Source organism: Rattus norvegicus, chromosome 2 (genome assembly GCF_021556685.1).
Source record: "Rattus norvegicus strain SHRSP/BbbUtx chromosome 2, alternate assembly SHRSP_T2T, whole genome shotgun sequence".
Taxonomy (NCBI): Eukaryota; Metazoa; Chordata; class Mammalia; order Rodentia; family Muridae; genus Rattus; species Rattus norvegicus.
This window is the reverse complement of record NC_141535.1, coordinates 91,888,419-91,902,861: the sequence shown is the minus strand read 5'-3', so window position 1 is coordinate 91,902,861 and position 14,443 is coordinate 91,888,419. Positions and strand designations below refer to the sequence as shown.

The window sequence follows — 14,443 nt, the reverse complement described above, 5'->3', positions numbered from 1 at the left end:
TAATGACATAACAAAAGCATCTTAAATAAATACAGAGGGGGAAATCCCATTGTCATATCAAAGGGATATCTAAAATGTGTATTTCACACATGGAATTTTACTTGGCTGTGAGGAAAGACAGCTTCACATTTGTAGGAAAAATGGAGTAACTGGAAATCACATTCAGTAAAATAAATCTCCCCTCTCTCTCTTCCCTCCTCCTACCATGCGTGCGTGCATGCGTGCGTGTGTGTGAAGGCAGAAAGTAGACATTGAGAAGGAGTCAGGAAGGAAGAAACAAGAAAAAGAACAATGAACACATTGTTGACCCGAAGGTAAAAGGACAATTTGGAGGGAAGAAGAGGACCAAAAGAGAAAAGATAGAGGACATAATGTAGGACAAATGAGAGCCAAGTATCTATAGCATTATGTATGAAAATGCTCTAATGAAACCAATTACAGTGCATGAGATTATAAAAAGTAATGCCAAGCACTACAGGGGGGAGTGAAATGTTTCCAAAGGAAACACCAAATTAGTAAGGTCAGTATACATTATATTTAGCCATATGAAAATAAAATTAAAATTAAAAGGTGCAAAAGAGAAGTAAACATTACAAAGAGGTGATAGGGCAGTAGCTGATGAACTGGCATTCTGAAAAAGAGGATCTGGGTTGTATTTGGTTCTTAATACGATAGGGTCATATGTGTCTATTGTAATTTAGCAACTTGGAGAAAAGATTGAACAGCATTTAATTCAAACCTAGGGGGGGAATGTGTTGGTTTAAATAAAAAAATATTCACCATATGCTCTAGTAATTGAACATTTGATTCTCGGTGGCATTGCCTGGGAGATCAAAGTACTGAAGTCTTGCTTCAAGGAAGCATATTGCTAGGGGGAAACATTAAGATTAGCTAGTCCTACCCTACTTGCAGTTTGGTCTTTTTATTTCATGCTTGTGGTAGCAGGTGTTAAGGTAACAGGTGTGACAAGTGTGGTGACAGGTGTGGTGACAGATTATAGTTCACAGGTGACCTTTCAGCATTTTACTCCTGGTGCCTACCTGCCACTTTCTGCCATACTGTGCCCACCATGAAGGACTATCACTTCTCTGGAACTGTATGCCCCAAATCACCTCTTTTTTCCATGAGGTGCCTTGATCATGGTATATTATCATAGCAATAGAAAAGTTACCAATGAATTCAGGAATTGAAAATTTGAACTTAAATGTAAGGAAATACTGCAGCATTCTCTGATATAAAATAATGGTGCTCCTTTTTCCAGCCCACAACTCTGCTTGCATTTCTGCAGGCCTCCTGGCACTAGTGACAACCAGCTAAGACCCTGACTACACCCCCAATGCCCTTTCTGTCAAGTCCCCCTAAAGCATACCCAAATAAGTAAACTGTACCTTGTCCCCTATGGTCTATTATGTAGCCCACAATGTTGCATTCCTGGAGGCCTGCCACCATCAGGTGCAATCAGGTCAGTCTCCTGTATCAAACCCTTGCTCACTAAGTCCCCTTAAAGCATGTCTAACAACAGTGAACTGTCCTCTGCCTTCCATGTCTCAATGACAATGCTGCCTGCTATCCTGGTGGCCACTCTGGGATCAGAGACTCTAGGCTATGCTGGTACTATGGATTCCTGAGGCCACATGGGCATAAAATTCCCAGGGGAGACACCCTGCTAGATCTGAACCAAATAGACTGGAAAAACAACACCAACAACAACAACAACAACAACAGCAACAACAACAGCAACAACAACAGCAACAACAAACCTTCTGCCACGTAATAATAAAAACACCAAGTATTCAAAACAAAGGATATTAAAAGTTGCAAGTTGCAAGAAAAAAAAGTCAAGTACCATATAAGGAATAGAATTAGAATTACACCTGACTTCTCAACAGAGTATCTAAAAGCCTGAATGGCCTGGGCAGATGTCTTGCAGTCTCTAAGACACCACAAATACTAGCCCAGACTACTATACCTAGCAAAACTTTCAATCACCATAGATGTAGAAAACAAAATACTCCATGACAAAACAAAATTTAAATAATATTTATCGACAAGTCAAACCCTAAAGAAAATTATAGGGGGAAAACTCCTACTCAAGGAAAATAACAACACTCAAGGCAACAAGGAAATAAATAACTTCACACTAGAAAAAAACAAGACACACACACACACACACACACACACACACACACACACAGACACACACACTACCTCCACCAACATCAAAATAACAGGAATTAGCAATAATTGCTAATTTATATCTCTTAATACCAATTCACTCAATTCCTTAATAAAAAGACACAGACTATCAGAATGGATGAAAAAAAATAGTATGCACTATTCTACTACAAACAAGAAATACATTTCAATATCAAAGATAGACATTATCTCAAAGTAAAGGGATAAAAAAATTATTTTTTTCATTTTTTTCCTCCATCTTAATTAATTTGGGTATTTCTTATTTACATTTCAATTGTTATTCCCTTTCCCTGTTTCCAGGCCAACATCCCCCTAACCCCTCCACCTCCCCTTCTATATGGGTGTTCCCCTCCCCACCCTATCCCCATTACCACCCTCCCCCCAACAATCACGTTCACTGGGGGTTCAGTCTTGGCAGGACCAAGGGCTTCCCCTTCCACTGGTGCTCTTACTAGGCTGTTCATTGCTACCTATGAGGTTGGAGTCCAGGGTCAGTCCATGCATAGTCTTTGGGTAGTGGCTTAGTCCCTAGAAGATCTCGTTGCTTGTCATTGTTGTTCATATGGGGTCTCAAGCCCCTTCAAGCTCTTTCAGTCCTTTCTCTGATTCCTTCAATGGGGGTCCTGTTCTCAATTCAGTGGTTTAATGATGGCATTTGCTTATGTGTTTGCTGTATTCTGGCTGTGTCTCTCAGGAGAGATCTACATCTGGTTCCTGTCAGCCTGCTCTTCTTTGCTTCATCCATCTTATCTAGTTTGGTCGCTGTATATGTATGGGCCACATGTGGGGCAGGCTCTAATGGGTGTTCCTTCTGCCTCTGTTCTAAACTTTGCCTCCTTATTCCCTTCCAAGGGTATTCTTGTTCCCCTTTTAAAGAAGGAGTGAAGGAATTCGCATTTTGGTCATCCTTTTTGAGTTTCATGTGTTCTGTGCATCTAGGATAATTTGAGCATTTGGGCTAATATCCACTTATCAATGAGTGCATACCATGTGTGTTTTTCTGTGATTGGGTTACCTTACTCAGGATGATATTTTCCAGTTCCATCCATTTGCCTATCAATTTCATAAAGTCATTGTTTTTGATAGCTGAGTAATATTCCATTGTGTAGATGTACCACATTTTCTGTATCCATTCCTCCGTTGAAGGGCATCTGGGTTCTTTCCAGCTTCTGGCTATTATAAATAAGGCTGCTATGAACATAGTGGAGTATGTGTCTTTGTTATATGTTGGGGCATCTTTTGGGTAGTCCTAGAAAATAGACACAAGAAGCAAGCTGGAGTAGCCACTGAAATATCTAATAAAATAGACTTCCAATAAAAATAAAAATTAATAAATGAAATGGATAAGAATACTTCATACCAATCAAAGGATCAGTCCACCAAGATGATGTCTCAATTCTGAATATCTGTGCCCCAATTGCAAGGGCAATCACATTGGTAAAAGAAACTTTAGTAAACCTTAAATACCACATTGAACCTCATATATTAATAGTGGGAGAGAACAACACCCCACTCTCATCCAAAAAGAAACTAAACAGAGAACCATAGAACTAACAGATGTTATGACTCAAATGGACCTAACAGATGTCTACAGACCACTTCACAAAAACACACAAAAAAAATACCTTCTTCTAGCATCTCACAGAACCTTCTTCAAAATTGACCATATATTCATTCACAAAGCAAGTCTCAACAAAAAACGAAAATTAACATAACTCCATTATCTTATTATACCATCATGAATTAAACCCGGATTTTAAAACAGAAACAATATAAAGCCTACAAACTCATGAAAACTGAACAATTACTAATTCAATGACTACTGGGTCAAGGAAGAAATAAAGAAATGAAATAATTTCTAGAATTCAATGAAAATTAGTGCACAACCAAGACTTGTGGGACACAGTGAAAGCAGCACTAAGAGGAAAGTTCACAGTACTAAGCTCTTTCATAAAGAAATTAGTGAGATCTATAGCAGCAAATTATCACCACACCAGAAGCCTCTAGAAGAAAAAGAAGCAAATATATCCAAGAGGAATAGATGATAGGAAATAACCAAACTGAAGGTTGGAATCAATAAAATAGAAACAAACAGACCTATACAAAGAATTAATGAGACAAAGAGTTGTTTTTTTGAGAAAATAAAAAAAAGATAGAGATCCCCTTAGTCAAATTAAAAGATCATCTATCTATCTATCTATCTATCTGTCTGTCTGTCTGTCTATAATGAAAAAGGGAGATATCGACAAATGTAGAGGTAATAAAAAATTATTAGGTCATACTTTAAAATAAAAACATGTGCTTCACAAAGTTTGAAAATCTAAAGGAAATGGACAATTTTCTTGGTAGATACTACTTACCAAATTTAAATCAGGATCAGGTAAACAATTTAAATAGACTTATAAGCTCTTAGGAAATAAAAGGTCATTAAATTCTCCATACCAAAACCAGCCCAGTCTCAATGTTTTTAGCTCAGAAATCTACCAGACCTTTAATAAACAGCCAATACCAAACTCTTCAAATTATTCCATAAAATAGAAACACAAGGAATACTGCCAATTTCAATTTATGAGACCACAGTCACCCTGGCATTTAAACCAAGAAAGAATCAGCCTGGAAAGAAAATTTCAGACCAATCTTCCTTAGAAACATTAATACAAAAAGACTCATTAAAATAGTTGGAACCTGAATCCAAGAAAACATCAAAAATATCATCTGCCATGATTAAGTAAGCTTTATCTCAGAAATGAAGGCATGATTCAACATGTAAAAATCCATCATACAATCCACCATATAAACAAACAGAAAGAAAAAACAAACCACTTGATCATCTCATTAGATGCTGAAAAGGCTGTTGGAAAACATCCCTTCATGATAGAAGCCTTGGAGATGTCAGGGATAAAAGGCACATCCCAAAACACAATAAAAAACAATATACAGCAAGTCACTGGCCAACAGCAAACTGAATGGAAAGAAACTCAATGCAATTCCACTAAAATCAGGGACAAGACAAGGCTATGCACTCTCTCTGTATTAATTCCATATTGTATTCAAAGTAATAACCACAGCAATAAGACAATTAAAGACGATTCAGGAAATACAAATTGGGAGGAAGAAGATAAAGTAGCTCTATTCGCAGATGATATGACAGTATACACAAAACTACAGCAAAGTGGTTGAATACAAAATTAACTAAAAAATAAGTAACCCTCCTATATACAAACAATAAATGGGCTACAGAAGAAATTAGGGAAGCAATACCCTTCACAATAGCCACAGATAATCAGAATTTGTAAAGAACTCCCATGATCATGGATCAGTAAGATTAACATAGTAAAAAGTCCATCCTACCAATCAACAGATTCAATGCAATTCCCATCAAAATTAGATTCAATGAGATTCCCATAAAAATTCCAACACAGTTCCTCATAGATTTCAAAAGAATAGTGCTTATCTTCATATGAAACACACACACACACACACACACACACACACACCACCACCACCACCACCACCACCACCACCACCACCACCACCACCAACAGCAACAACAACAACAAAACCCAGGATAGCTGCAATAATCCTGTATTTCTGGAGATATCACTATCCCTGATTTCAAACTGTTCTACAGAGCAATTTACTAAAAATCATATTGTACTCGCATAAAACAGACAGGGTGATCAAGGCAATTGAATCGAATAACCAGAAGTAAATCCACAAACCTAAGGACATCTCTTGCTGTCTCAGATGTGTAGCAAGGGGATCATTCCTCCATTGCTGATGGGAGTGCAAACCTGTACAACCAATTCGCTAATCAATTATGGAAGTTTCTCAGAAAATTGGGAATGGATCTACCTCAAGACCCACCTACTTCACTCCTGGGCATATACTAAAAAGAAGCTTCACCATATCATAAGGACAATTGCTCAACTATGTTAATAGCAGCTTTATTCATAATAGGCAGAAACTGGACAAAATCTAGATGTCCCTCAACCAAAGAATGGATTTTAAAATGTACATTTACACAATGGAATATCACCCAGTTATTGAAAACAATAACATCATAAAATGTGTAGGCAAATGGATGGAACTAGAAAAGATCTTTCTGAGTGAGGTACCCAGACCCAGAACATGGTATAAACTTACTCATATGTGAATATTAGCTGTAAAGTACAGGACGCATGTACTACAGTCCACAGACCCAAATTAGCTAAATAACAAGGGAAATCCAAGGGAGATGCTTGATCACACTGAAAATGGAAAAGAATTAAGACCCCCAGGGATGAATAGACTGGGTTTGGAAGGACTGGGGCTGGGCACAGAACAGATGGATTGGGAAAGGATAGAGGGAGAGAGAACTAGGAGAAACTGGATTAGGAGATTGGGCATCTCTGGGATGAGCCAGAAATCTAGGACAGTGGAAATTCTGAGGAATCTATGAGGGTGACAGTAGCTAAGACTCCTAGCTATGGGGAATATGGATCCTGTCTGGCCATTTTTGGTAACCAGGCAAGCCTTCCAATGGGTGGACTGGGATATCAACTGAACCACACATCTTAGACCCAAAATTTGTCCAGCTGATAGGATGTGCAGGGTTAAAAGATGGAGCAGAATTGAGGAAATAGCCAGCCAATGACTGAGCCAACTTGAGATCCATGCCATGAGAGGATGTCCGCCCCTGACAATTAATAATATTCTTCTGCACTTGAAGACAGGTGCCAAGCATAACGGTCCTCAGAGAGGCTTCTCCCAGCAGCTGATAGAAACAGATACAGGGACCCACAGCCAATCATTAGGAGAAGCTTGGTGAATCTTCTGGAAATCAAGGAGGAAGGACTGAAGGAGCCAGAGGGATATAGGGCACTATAAGAAAACCTACACAATCATATAATCTGGGTCCATAGTAGCTCATGGAGAGCATGCAATGTCAGAGAGCACGCGTGGGATGAACGTAGACCCTCTGCACGTATGTAACAGGTGTGCTGCTGGATCTTCATGCAGGACTCCTAATACAGGAGCAGAGGCTCCAACGATATTACCTGCCTTTGGATCCCTTTTCCCTAATTGGGATGCCTTGTTTAGCCTCAATAGAAGATGTGCATAGTCTTAACTGCAACTTGATAGGCCAAGGCTGAGAAGGGGAGGAGGGGTGGATGGGAGCAGTGAGATGTGGGGACTAGTAGGAGAGGAGGGAGGGTAATGAGTGATTGGATTGTAAAATAAATAGCTTAATCAACAAAAACAAACAAACAAACAAATAACTAAATAAATAAAACAAAATTAAGAAGAAATTATTTTTACCCTCCTTGGTGATCATATAATGCAAATAAAATATTTATATTTTTAGAAAATACTGAAATTGTTATTTTAAGTAGTTGAGAATATTTTGTTATTTTACAATGTCATGCAACCTATTTTGATATTCACCTTATATTCATGCCCCTAACTGCTCACAGCTCCACCCCTATTCTCCAGTTCTCCTCTTTGAACTTTATTGTTTTTTAATTAGAAACTCACTATATCCTATTTGTATTGACCATCTACTCACAGGTTTGGCATATTCCATTGGAGCATGGTTGATTTACTGGGAAACACATATTTAAAGAAAACAGACTCTTCCTTTCTGAAAAGTTAGCCTCTAACTGCTAATAGCTCCTTCACTAGGAGTAGGTCTCCTGAGCCTCATGCCTCTCCCTGGTAGAATACTGAATGGCTTGATCTTGTGCAAGGTTTGTGAAGGCAACTACTGTATTGTGAGCTCATGAGTACAAAGGCCCAGTCTTGTCCAAAGATACCAACTTGCTCTGCACAGACATCTGGTTCTTACAGTCTTTCTATTCTCTTTGACCAAAGGTACCTGAGACTTGAGGTGAGCTTGATACAGATGTCCCATTTGTGCATGATCACTCCGTGACACTTATTCTCTGTACTTTGACATCTTGTGAGTTTCTCGATTGGCTACCACCCATTTTAGAAAGGAATTTGTCAGAGAACTGTGCTATTCCAGGGATAGAGAGAAACCATAAGTTCTTGGCATGTTCTTCCTCCTGTAGAGTTGTCCTTAAATGCAGTCATAAGGCTGTTGGTTATCCTCATAGCAACCATGCTACTATTGCACCCATGGGAAAGTCTTGCAGGGTTAGTTATTATTATAGTTCACAGATGTCAAAGCTGGGTAAGACTGTTGATGATTTTAAATAAAATCCAGGAGCAAAAATACCCTGAGATATAAATACTGAAACTGTTTCCTTCCACACCTATTCTAGAGCCTTCTCTCGAGATTTAGATTTGTGGAACATCACTGTATGGGATTGTTATAGTTAACTGAACACTGTATTTTGGAATTCATCTGCCTGAATTTTGCCAGCACCATGTCATTTTTCTGCTACTACATAAGATCCTGAGTGTATATCCTGAAGATTTGGAGATATTTATATAAGCAATGGGAATGAGAAAATCTTAAAAGACTATGGTTACATGTTCCCCTTTTCATTTAAAATAATTGTTTCACACTATATCCTGATTATACTTTTCCCTCATTTGACTTCCTCCAGTTTCTCCCTACTTGCATCATCTACGTCTACTTCTATCTTCCATTAGAAATACACACACACACACACACACACACACACACACACACACACACATATATATATCATGGACAAAATTGTTATTTTAGGATCGTATCACAAAGTTTTTGCAGTTCTCTAATTAATACAAGAGTGCAGTCCAGCTCATAACATTCAAGTGAAAAACAAATTCTTAATGTGTCATGTTTATGTTTTGAAATTATTACATACATTCTGAGGCTATGACGTTAAATGTATCAGTAAACACTAGGGGAGTAGATTAAAATGACTGAGTTTTTAAGATTTGTTATTTATAGATAGCAGCCACAAAATTGACTGATATGAGTTCTATTAGACTGGTAACCTGTTCCTGGATTTTAAACTTGTGCCTTGCTATATACTCACTCTAGTGACTGTACACAGCTTACTATGTTGTGCTCACACTGACCTTCCTTTTCTATTCTGATTCCCCTTCAATTCGTTACAAATACTTGTCACTATTTTGTTACAATGTGTTCAAATCTTAATTATTTTGTTTCATAAAACCATTTATTTCTCTAGTCAAGAGAGCCAATAGGAGTATGTTTTAGTAACGGGATCACAACTATATTTGGAACTTAGTTTTGGTAAGCTTTGTTCATGACTAAGACCTCTTAAGACTAGCATCCCTTGGTCTTCTGCATCACTGTGATTATGATATCAGTGATGACTGTTGTAACCGCATGCTCCTCTAGTCTTACTACTATGGCTGTTTCTGTGCTACCATAGACTGAGTTTCTATGCTTTTCTTTTAAATTTAGCACCAGCTTGTAAACATTTAAACATATTTTAGATGCCATATCTTTTATTTCATATACTTTTTATTTTTATTTTTATGTGTATGTGCATGTGCAAATGACTGTACATTAAGGCCAGAAGACAGTTCTGGATTTCCTGGAAGTGGAGTTGCAGAAAGTCATGATGTACTGGATCTAAGTGCTGGCACTAAACTGTGGTCCTCTGTAAGAACTGCAAGCAAGCCTAACCAGTGAGCCATCTCTCCATCTCTTATGTACTGTATCAGCATCATATGCATATCCAAATATACCACATGTATAGTTTATTATATACATGCTATATTATATACAATTAATAGTATATATATTTAATCAATAGAACCATGATGTGACTGTTTTCTAGTACTGCTTGTTTTATGCTTTTTTAAAAGGAAATGATTGGAGTTTTCTTTCCACGCGTTTAAACTTTCTTCTCTATCTCTTATATACTTTTATGTTTTTATTTCCTATAATCTATACGTCAAAGGCTGTATAGTCTCACAATTTATGTTTGACTAACAGAATATTTCAAGTTAACTGTTCTCCTCTATTTCTCAGTTTATTAAAACTGCCCTTGCACTAGCGTATTGGTCTGGTTGTGTAAAATCATGTGGATTCATAAATTGTGGTATCTGAATGTGCATGGTCTCATGTTCATGACATAGATGTCACCTAATGGGTTCAACATAACACCACCCCTTTACACAATGCTTTCAAAATGCACACCTTCATACCATGGCTTCCCCCAGTCATGGAAAGACGAGACCTCAGCATGGCTTCAGTGCCAGTGCTCATAACCAGTAGCATTGGTTTTGTTCTTAATTTAACAGCAATTTTTCTGATCATGAGTTGACTGTGAGATTCATTTTCTTTCTGAAGTCCTAGGCTTTCTCTTATACCTTGCTGCTTTGAAACTGTCTTTATATTTCATTTTTAAAGAAACAGCCAAACATTTATGAGAAGGACTTCATCCATGTGTTGTTTGAAAATGTTTTGAAATATATGCGGTTTCATCTTTATCATAAAAACCAATGCTTGCAAATTAATATAACCATTTAATGTGTAACTTTAGGTCCTCATATGTATGCTAAAAATCTTCTGGCCTATAGAAGAAATTATTTGGTTTAAAAATTATTAGCATGTATAACAAATACTTGACATACATTTTATGACAACCGCATTAAACTGCATATTATGTAAATTGAAGAGCACACTGGAATTTAATAGCACAACTATTCATAGTGTTAAACACAGGGCAAGCAAATGTTAAACATGACCAATGAAGATTTCAACAGAACATGCTAGTTTTTACACCAGTGATTTATTTCTGTGAATGTTTCAGTAAGTACCGAGAGCTTAATTTCAAATCCCACTTTTTAATTACGTCAAAGATACTGTGTCTAGATATGTCTAGATACTGTGAGCCACCACTAGGTTAACCAAATGAGAATGAACCTGTCTGACAATTCATTTTATTCTGCCCATTTATCCCTGCCCCCAACTCCCAGTCTGCAAGGTTTATTTTGCTTCAGTCAACACAACAGTACTCAGAGTTCTTTTTTTATTAGTGGTTTTGCAAAAATGACTGTAGGCCATTCCATTCAAAAGGAATAACAGATCCCCTAGGCTTTGTAGAAAAGGCTTTGTCTGCCTTGGCTTTCACAAACACTGTTGTCAACTTGAAAATAAATAAATAGATAAAATGCTTCTGCTGGACCAATTGTGGTGATGGACACTGAGCCTTCTCCAGGGAAGTATGACCACAGGCCTGCTGCACTGAGGATGGATTGAGTCTGGCCTTTATCTCACCTGCAGTGCTTGTTACCTGCAGGCATCAAGAGTCAACGATTATTTTCACTGCACCTCTCTGCTGCTTCTGAAACCCGCACATTTCACCAGCTGATGTACACTCAGAAGAGGCACTCTGCCAGGGGCTGGATTAACCTTTTTTCCTGCATCTTTCTAAAGAGGATGTCAAATTGGTCAAAGCTTCTTCACCTGTACTTCTATGCAATCAATCTTTTGAAATGAAATTGCTTACTCCTTTTTATTTTTTTTTATTTTTTTATTTTTTTTTACATTTTATTTTTTTTATTAACTTGAGTATTTCTTATATACATTTCGAGTGTTATTCCCTTTCCCGGTTTCCGGGCAAACATCCCCCTCCCCCCTCCCCTTCCTTATGGGTGTTCCCCTCCCAACCCTCCCCCCATTGCCGCCCTCCCCCCACCAGTCTAGTTCACTGGGGGTTCAGTCTTAGCAGGACCCAGGGCTTCCCCTTCCACTGGTGCTCTTACTAGGATATTCATTGCTACCTATGGGGTCAGAGTCCAGGGTCAGTCCATGTATAGTCTTTAGGTAGTGGCTTAGTCCCTGGAAGCTCTGGTTGCTTGGCATTGTTGTACTTTTGGGGTCTCGAGCCCCTTCAAGCTCTTCCAGTTCTTTCTCTGAATCCTTCAACGGGGGTCCTATTCTCAGTTCAGTGGTATGCTGCTGGCATTCGCCTCTGTGTTTACTGTATTCTGGCTGTGTCTCTCAGGAGCGATCTACATCCGGCTCCTGTCGGTCTGCACTTCTTTGCTTCATCCATCTTGTCTAATTGAGTGGCTGTATATGTATGGGCCACATGTGGGGCAGGCTCTGAATGGGTGTTCCTTCAGTCTCTGTTTTAATCTTTGCCTCTCCCTTCCCTGCCAAGGGTATTCTTTTTCTTCATTTAAAGAAGGAGTGAAGCATTCACATTTTGATCATCCGTCTTGAGTTTCATTTGTTCTAGGCATCTAGGGTAATTCAAGCATTTGGCTTACTCCTTTTTCTAGAGTCGGTCCTGAAAAGAATTTTCACTTCAAACAATTAATGCACAGACCATTAATCTTCATTGCTAACTGCAACTACCCCAGTGATGCTTCTTCAACATAAGTTTTTAGCAATTTTATGGTCAAATAGCAGTTATTAAATTTGTATCTTCTTATAATCAATGATTATAATGTCTATAAATGCGTGAACTTAAAATATTTGAGAAAAGAAATATTATCTTGTTTAGTAAAAAGAAACAAAAGAATCAAAGCATCTTTATCTGGTTACAGTGATGTCTGCAGTCCCTCAATGTTTGGCTGATTATTGTACGTGTAGTCTTGAGATTCACTATCTTAAATGTCTATCAGTTCCAGATCCAAAATTGGAAAAAAGAAAACAAAGGAAAACTATTGATCAGTTAAATTCAAGTGGAACCCATTCCAAACTGTAGTTCCTACTTATTCCTTTACGGAGTGCTTAGTATTCGTATGAACTATTGGATCATTAGTTCATTCCAGGCTTGAACTTGATCTAAGACTTAAAGCCTTGATCTTTTGTTTCATGAATATTTAATTGGACTGATCTCTTTTCCTTTAACACTGTGAGTGAGAGTACAGCATTCTTTATTGCAAAGTTACCCGTTGTGCTTGGCATTTTAATTTACTTTCTTAAACTTTTTAACCAAGGACCATTTCAATTCCAATGAGCATACTTTATCACACTTTTTCAGATGATTACATTTTCTCTTTGAAGTTTCTTCTTTTTAATTCTTCTGAAGCTTGGGAATATTTCCCTTCTAGTTGTAGCTTACTAAATATGACACTGAAGTCAGAAGTCTATGACAGTGACTTCAGTTAGTAGGTGCAAGTGACTTTATCTCAGGTTACTGTAAGGTCATAAACACCCTCCCTGTCCAAACACTGTCTGTCTTCAGGAAGTGGAGATGTGGCAGCAAGGGTATCACAATGGACTATTGGGCCAGATGGAGCATAGAAGAATAAGATGCATTTTCCTGTATTCTGTGTAGCCTACATATATGCAACACATATTTGTATTGGCATGGATTACAAAGTTTCATACAAATTATTGATTCAAAACCATTATTGCTAATATAATACATTACGTTATTGTATGCTTTTCTGAGTATTTTCTGTTTCTCATCTTATTTTAATAAACATGTGGTAAATAAATCATAGTAATATATTTATTAACTGGTATAACAATGACTGAACATCAGGTTTTCTGAAATCCACTCTGTCATTCTGTCCCATCAACTTTACAATTCCATGAATGTTTTAAAAAAACTTGCCTACATGTCAAATTTCATTTATGGAAATTGCATGTATTCACTTTATTTTCTATCTATGTCACTAAGAAACCTCTGATAGATCCAATAATTGAATTGTTCTTTAATTAGTTCTTTGAAAATTTCATATGTTTTTAAATCATATTCACCCCCTCTCCCAAATACCCCCATATCTAAACCCCATTGTTTACTCATCTAACCTTGTGTCTTCATTAAAAGATTAAGGTCAATTTTTACTGTCCATATACTCTTGGATAGATGTCCATCCACTAGATCCCTTTTGTCATACCAGGGGTACCAGGAGTCTCACTCTTAAAGAGAGCCCATTTTCCTCTCTCCCAGCAACTTTTAACTTCCAATAAATTTTCACATCGATGTAGAGATTTGTGTATCCTTCATCTTGCTGGATTTGTTTCTGATTTGAACTTGAGAAAGTCTTGTGCATTTTGTCAAAACCACTGTGAAGTCTTATATACACCAGGATTGTTGTGCTTGAAGGATACTGTTTCCTTGTTATCACCTACTACCTCTGGACTTTCAATCTTTCTACTCTCTTTTGCAATTCTCCTTGATGCTTAGGCGAATCATTTATAATTACATAGCCCAATACAAGATGGAAATTCTGTAGTTCTTCATTCTCTGCTTCTGGATCAGCTGTTGTTCTCTGTGATCATCACTATGTGCTATAAAAAAATCTTCCCTGATTATGGTTACACTGTGAGAATGCAAGTTATTATATAAATTCCCCCATATTCTTTAGC

General features: G+C 37.6%; 1 long non-coding RNA gene across 2 annotated transcripts in view; it reads left to right on the top strand.

The window, feature by feature from the left end:
* Positions 1-14,443, top strand: part of LOC147996162 (uncharacterized) — a 60,310-nt gene that overhangs the window by 19,362 nt on the left and 26,505 nt on the right. The window contains exon 2 of one of the 2 annotated variants that reach the window (XR_015677952.1): positions 9,676-9,792. The exons of the other annotated variant lie outside the window; for it this stretch is intronic. This is a non-coding gene — a long non-coding RNA (uncharacterized LOC147996162). The remainder of the gene's footprint in view (positions 1-9,675; positions 9,793-14,443) is intronic. 2 annotated transcript variants of the gene reach the window in all.